General features: G+C 36.0%; 2 non-coding genes across 2 annotated transcripts; both read left to right on the top strand.

Moving 5' to 3' along the window:
• Window positions 1-837: 837 nt before the first annotated feature.
• On the top strand, window positions 838-911 carry TRNAI-AAU (transfer RNA isoleucine (anticodon AAU)). The gene has a single exon. It is a non-coding gene; the product is annotated as a tRNA-Ile (tRNA).
• Window positions 912-5,221: 4,310 nt separating this feature from the next.
• On the top strand, window positions 5,222-5,295 carry TRNAI-AAU (transfer RNA isoleucine (anticodon AAU)). Its single transcript has one exon. It is a non-coding gene; the product is annotated as a tRNA-Ile (tRNA).
• Window positions 5,296-6,621: the final 1,326 nt, after the last annotated feature.

Here is a 6,621-nt window from a genome sequence, read left to right on the forward strand (position 1 = left end):
GCCAAGGTCATGTGTTCGATCCCCATACGGGCCATGTGTTTTTTCTTGTTGTCCTACAAGAAATGCCAAGAAGGGATTTTATCCAGCGGCAAAGTGCATGAAGTGTGGGATGAATGCATTGGCTACAGTTAGCAGCCCTTGAAACTTGCTAGAGAACATCATAGACACATACAAAACAGAGAATTTTTAAATCCATGTTAGGAATAAAAAAAAATGTCATCCTTTGGCTGATGCAGCATTTCTCTATATGGCATACATAGAAAACTTTTTCTCAAATATAGCAATATGGCAAATCTAAGAAATGCTAAGGCAAATTAATCAATCAGGACATTTATTTGGTGATTGAATCTACTATGGGGGACTAAGTTTTAAGAAGAGAAGAAGAACAGACCTTTACTCTCATTATTGCACACTGAAGAAGAAAATTCTTAAAACCAGAATATCTTAAAACCATAGCACAAGTGATGGATCACTGCATTCTTATTGCAACTTTTCCTATTTTCAAATGTTTGACAAACATCTCTCCAGTTGAAAACTGATTTGAAACAGCTTCAAAATTAGTTTGGAGTAAAGAAACCACTGAATGGGATTTATACAAAGTTTAAATATAGATAAGCTATCCTAAAATTCAACTTTAAGGAAATTGAACAAAGTTAGGTCCCACCAAGATTTGATATCAGATTACTGGATTCAAAGTCCAAAGTGCTCACCATTACACCATGGAACCCATTGTTCTAGAGTCTTCCTCTACTCAATATTGCTGATCTTTGAAATACTGAATGTTCTCCTGTTTTAGGTACATTTGGCATTTTTGAGTTTGCTGATGCTTTTATGTTTGGCCGGTTAGCTCAGTTGGTTAGAGCGTGGTGCTAATAACGCCAAGGTCATGGGTTCGATCCCCATTCGGGCCATGTGCTTTTTCTTGTTGTCCTACAAGAAATTCCAAGAAGGGATTTTATCCAGCGGCAACGTGCATGAAGTGTGGGATGAATGCATTGGCTACAGTTAGCAGCCCTTGAAACTTGCTAGAGAACATCATAGACACATACAAAACAGAGAATTTTTAAATCCATGTTAGGAATAAACAAAAATGTCATCCTTTGGCTGATGCAGCATTTCTCTATATGGCATACATAGAAAACTTTTTCTCAAAAATAGCAATATGGCAAATCTAAGAAATGCTAAGGCTAATTAATCAATCAGGACATTTATTTGGTGATTGAATCTACTATGGGGGGACTAAGTTTTAAGAAGAGAAGAAGAACAGACCTTTACTCTGAAGAAGAAAATTCTTAAAACCAGAATATCTTAAAACCATAGCACAAGTGATGGATCACTGCATTCTTATTGCAACTTTTCCTTATTTCAAATGTTTGACAAACATCTCTCCAGTTGAAAACTGATTTGAAACAGCTTCAAAATTAGTTTGGAGTAAAGAAACCACTGAAGATGATGGGATTTATACAAAGTTTAAATATAGATAAGCTATCCTAAAATTCAACTTTAAGGAAATTGAACAAAGTTAGGTCCCACCAAGATTTGAAATCAGATTACTGGATTCAAAGTCCAAAGTGCTCACCATTACACCATGGAACCCATTGTTCGAGAGTCTTCCTCTACTCAATATTGCTGATATTTGAAATACTGAATGTTCTCCTGTTTTAGGTACATTTGGCATTTTTGAGTTTGCTGATGCTTTTATGTTTGGCCGGTTAGCTCAGTTGGTTAGAGCGTGGTGCTAATAACGCCAAGGTCATTGGTTCGATCCCCAATCGGGCCATGTGCTTTTTCTTGTTGTCCTACAAGAAATTCCAAGAAGGGATTTTATCCAGCGGCAAAGTGCATGAAGTGTGGGATGAATGCATTGGCTACAGTTAGCAGCCCTTGAAACTTGCTAGAGAACATCATAGACACATACAAAACAGAGAATTTTTAAATCCATGTTAGGAATAAACAAAAATGTCATCCTTTGGCTGATGCAGCATTTCTCTATATGGCATACATAGAAAACTTTTTCTCAAAAATAGCAATATGGCAAATCTAAGAAATGCTAAGGCTAATTAATCAATCAGGACATTTATTTGGTGATTGAATCTACTATGGGGGGACTAAGTTTTAAGAAGAGAAGAAGAACAGACCTTTACTCTGAAGAAGAAAATTCTTAAAACCAGAATATCTTAAAACCATAGCACAAGTGATGGATCACTGCATTCTTATTGCAACTTTTCCTTATTTCAAATGTTTGACAAACATCTCTCCAGTTGAAAACTGATTTGAAACAGCTTCAAAATTAGTTTGGAGTAAAGAAACCACTGAAGATGATGGGATTTATACAAAGTTTAAATATAGATAAGCTATCCTAAAATTCAACTTTAAGGAAATTGAACAAAGTTAGGTCCCACCAAGATTTGAAATCAGATTACTGGATTCAAAGTCCAAAGTGCTCACCATTACACCATGGAACCCATTGTTCGAGAGTCTTCCTCTACTCAATATTGCTGATATTTGAAATACTGAATGTTCTCCTGTTTTAGGTACATTTGGCATTTTTGAGTTTGCTGATGCTTTTATGTTTGGCCGGTTAGCTCAGTTGGTTAGAGCGTGGTGCTAATAACGCCAAGGTCATTGGTTCGATCCCCAATCGGGCCATGTGCTTTTTCTTGTTGTCCTACAAGAAATTCCAAGAAGGGATTTTATCCAGCGGCAAAGTGCATGAAGTGTGGGATGAATGCATTGGCTACAGTTAGCAGCCCTTGAAACTTGCTAGAGAACATCATAGACACATACAAAACAGAGAATTTTTAAATCCATGTTAGGAATAAACAAAAATGTCATCCTTTGGCTGATGCAGCATTTCTCTATATGGCATACATAGAAAACTTTTTCTCAAATATAGCAATATGGCAAATCTAAGAAATGCTAAGGCTAATTAATCAATCAGGACATTTATTTGGTGATTGAATCTACTATGGGGGACTAAGTTTTAAGAAGAGAAGAAGAACAGACCTTTACTCTCATTAGTGCACACTGAAGAAGAAAATTCTTAAAACCAGAATATCTTAAAACCATAGCACAAGTGATGGATCACTGCATTCTTATTGCAACTTTTCCTATTTTCAAATGTTTGACAAACATCTCTCCAGTTGAAAACTGATTTGAAACAGTTTCAAAATTAGTTTGGAGTAAAGAAACCACTGAAGATGAGGGGATTTATACAAAGTTTAAATATAGATAAGCTATCCTAAAATTCAACTTTAAGGAAATTGAACAAAGTTAGGTCCTGCCAAGATTTGAAATCAGATTACTGGATTCAAAGTCCAAAGTGCTCACCATTACACCATGGAACCCATTGTTCGAGAGTCTTCCTCTACTCAATATTGCTGATATTTGAAATACTGAATGTTCTCCTGTTTTAGGTACATTTGGCATTTTTTAGTTTGCTGATGCTTTTATGTTTGGCCGGTTAGCTCAGTTGGTTAGAGCGTGGTGCTAATAAAGCCAAGGTCATTGGTTCGATCCCCAATCGGGCCATGTGATTTTTCTTGTTGTCCTACAATAAATGCCAAGAAGGGATTTTATCCAGCGGCAAAGTGCATGAAGTCTGGGATGAATGCATTGGCTACAGTTAGCAGCCCTTGAAACTTGCTAGAGAACATCATAGACACATACAAAACAGAGAATTTTTAAATCCATGTTAGGAATAAACCAAAATGTCATCCTTTGGCTGATGCAGCATTTCTCTATATGGCATACATAGAAAACTTTTTCTCAAATATAGCGATATGGCAAATCTAAGAAATGCTAAGGCAAATTAATCAATCAGGACATTTATTTGGTGATTGAATCTACTATGGGGGACTAAGTTTTAAGAAGAGAAGAAGAACAGACCTTTACTCTCATTAGTGCACACTGAAGAAGAAAATTCTTAAAACCAGAATATCTTAAAACCATAGCACAAGTGATGGATCACTGCATTCTTATTGCAACTTTTCCTGTTTTCAAATGTTTGACAAACATCTCTCCAGTTGAAAACTGATTTGAAACAGTTTCAAAATTAGTTTGGAGTAAAGAAACCACTGAAGATGATGGGATTTATACAAAGTTTAAATATAGATAAGCTATCCTAAAATTCAACTTTAAGGAAATTGAACAAAGTTAGGTCCCACCAAGATTTGAAATCAGATTACTGGATTCAAAGTCCAAAGTGCTCACCATTACACCATGGAACCCATTGTTCGAGAGTCTTCCTCTACTCAATATTGCTGATATTTGAAATACTGAATGTTCTCCTGTTTTAGGTACATTTGGCATTTTTGAGTTTGCTGATGCTTTTATGTTTGGCCGGTTAGCTCAGTTTGTTAGAGTGTGGTGCTAATAAAGCCAAGGTCATGTGTTCAATCCCCATACGGGCCATGTGATTTTTCTTGTTGTCCTACAAGAAATGCCAAGAAGGGATTTTATCCAGCGGCAAAGTGCATGAAGTATGGGATGAATGCATTGGCTACAGTTAGCAGCCCTTGAAACTTGCTAGAGAACATCATAGACACATACAAAACAGAGAATTTTTAAATCCATGTTAGGAATAAACCAAAATGTCATCCTTTGGCTGATGCAGCATTTCTCTATATGGCATACATAGAAAACTTTTTCTCAAATATAGCGATATGGCAAATCTAAGAAATGCTAAGGCAAATTAATCAATCAGGACATTTATTTGGTGATTGAATCTACTATGGGGGACTAAGTTTTAAGAAGAGAAGAAGAACAGACCTTTACTCTCATTAGTGCACACTGAAGAAGAAAATTCTTAAAACCAGAATATCTTAAAACCATAGCACAAGTGATGGATCACTGCATTCTTATTGCAACTTTTCCTATTTTCAAATGTTTGACAAACATCTCTCCAGTTGAAAACTGATTTGAAACAGTTTCAAAATTAGTTTGGAGTAAAGAAACCACTGAAGATGATGGGATTTATACAAAGTTTAAATATAGATAAGCTATCCTAAAATTCAACTTTAAGGAAATTGAACAAAGTTAGGTCCCACCAAGATTTGAAATCAGATTACTGGATTCAAAGTCCAAAGTGCTCACCATTACACCATGGAACCCATTGTTCGAGAGTCTTCCTCTACTCAATATTGCTGATATTTGAAATACTGAATGTTCTCCTGTTTTAGGTACATTTGGCATTTTTGAGTTTGCTGATGCTTTTATGTTTGGCCGGTTAGCTCAGTTGGTTAGAGCGTGGTGCTAATAACGCCAAGGTCATGGGTTCGATCCCCATTCGGGCCATGTGCTTTTTCTTGTTGTCCTACAAGAAATTCCAAGAATGGATTTTATCAAGCCGCAGAGTGCATGAAGTGTGGGATGAATGCATTGGCTACAGTTAGCAGCCCTTGAAACTTGCTAGAGAACATCATAGACACATACAAAACAGAGAATTTTTAAATCCATGTTAGGAATAAACAAAAATGTCATCCATTGGCTGATGCAGCATTTCTCTATATGGCATACATAGAAAACTTTTTCTCAAATATAGCAATATGGCAAATCTAAGAAATGCTAAGGCTAATTAATCAATCAGGACATTTATTTGGTGATTGAATCTACTATGGGGGACTAAGTTTTAAGAAGAGAAGAAGAACAGACCTTTACTCTCATTAGTGCACACTGAAGAAGAAAATTCTTAAAACCAGAATATCTTAAAACCATAGCACAAGTGATGGATCACTGCATTCTTATTGCAACTTTTCCTATTTTCAAATGTTTGACAAACATCTCTCCAGTTGAAAACTGATTTGAAACAGCTTCAAAATTAGTTTGGAGTAAAGAAACCACTGAAGATGAGGGGATTTATACAAAGTTTAAATATAGATAAGCTATCCTAAAATTCAACTTTAAGGAAATTGAACAAAGTTAGGTCCTGCCAAGATTTGAAATCAGATTACTGGATTCAAAGTCCAAAGTGCTCACCATTACACCATGGAACCTATTGTTCGAGAGTCTTCCTCTACTCAATATTGCTGATCTTTGAAATACTGAATGTTCTCCTGTTTTAGGTACATTTGGCATTTTTGAGTTTGCTGATGCTTTTATGTTTGGCCAGTTAGCTCAGTTTGTTAGAGTGTGGTGCTAATAAAGCCAAGGTCATGTGTTCGATCCCCATATGGGCCATGTGATTTTTCTTGTTGTCCTACAAGAAATGCCAAGAAGGGATTTTATCCAGCGGCAAAGTGCATGAAGTGTGGGATGAATGCATTGGCTACAGTTAGCAGCCCTTGAAACTTGCTAGAGAACATCATAGACACATACAAAACAGAGAATTTTTAAATCCATGTTAGGAATAAAAAAAAATGTCATCCTTTGGCTGATGCAGCATTTCTCTATATGGCATACATAGAAAACTTTTTCTCAAATATAGCAATATGGCAAATCTAAGAAATGCTAAGGCAAATTAATCAATCAGGAAATTTTTTTGGTGATTGAATCTACTATGGGGGACTAAGTTTTAAGACGAGAAGAAGAACAGACCTTTACTCTCATTAGTGCACACTGAAGAAGAAAATTCTTAAAACCAGAATATCTTAAAACCATAGCACAAGTGATGGATCACTGCAT

Source organism: Taudactylus pleione, unplaced genomic scaffold, assembly GCF_031769625.1.
Source record: "Taudactylus pleione unplaced genomic scaffold, aTauple2 ptg000085l, whole genome shotgun sequence".
Taxonomy (NCBI): domain Eukaryota; kingdom Metazoa; phylum Chordata; class Amphibia; order Anura; family Myobatrachidae; genus Taudactylus; species Taudactylus pleione.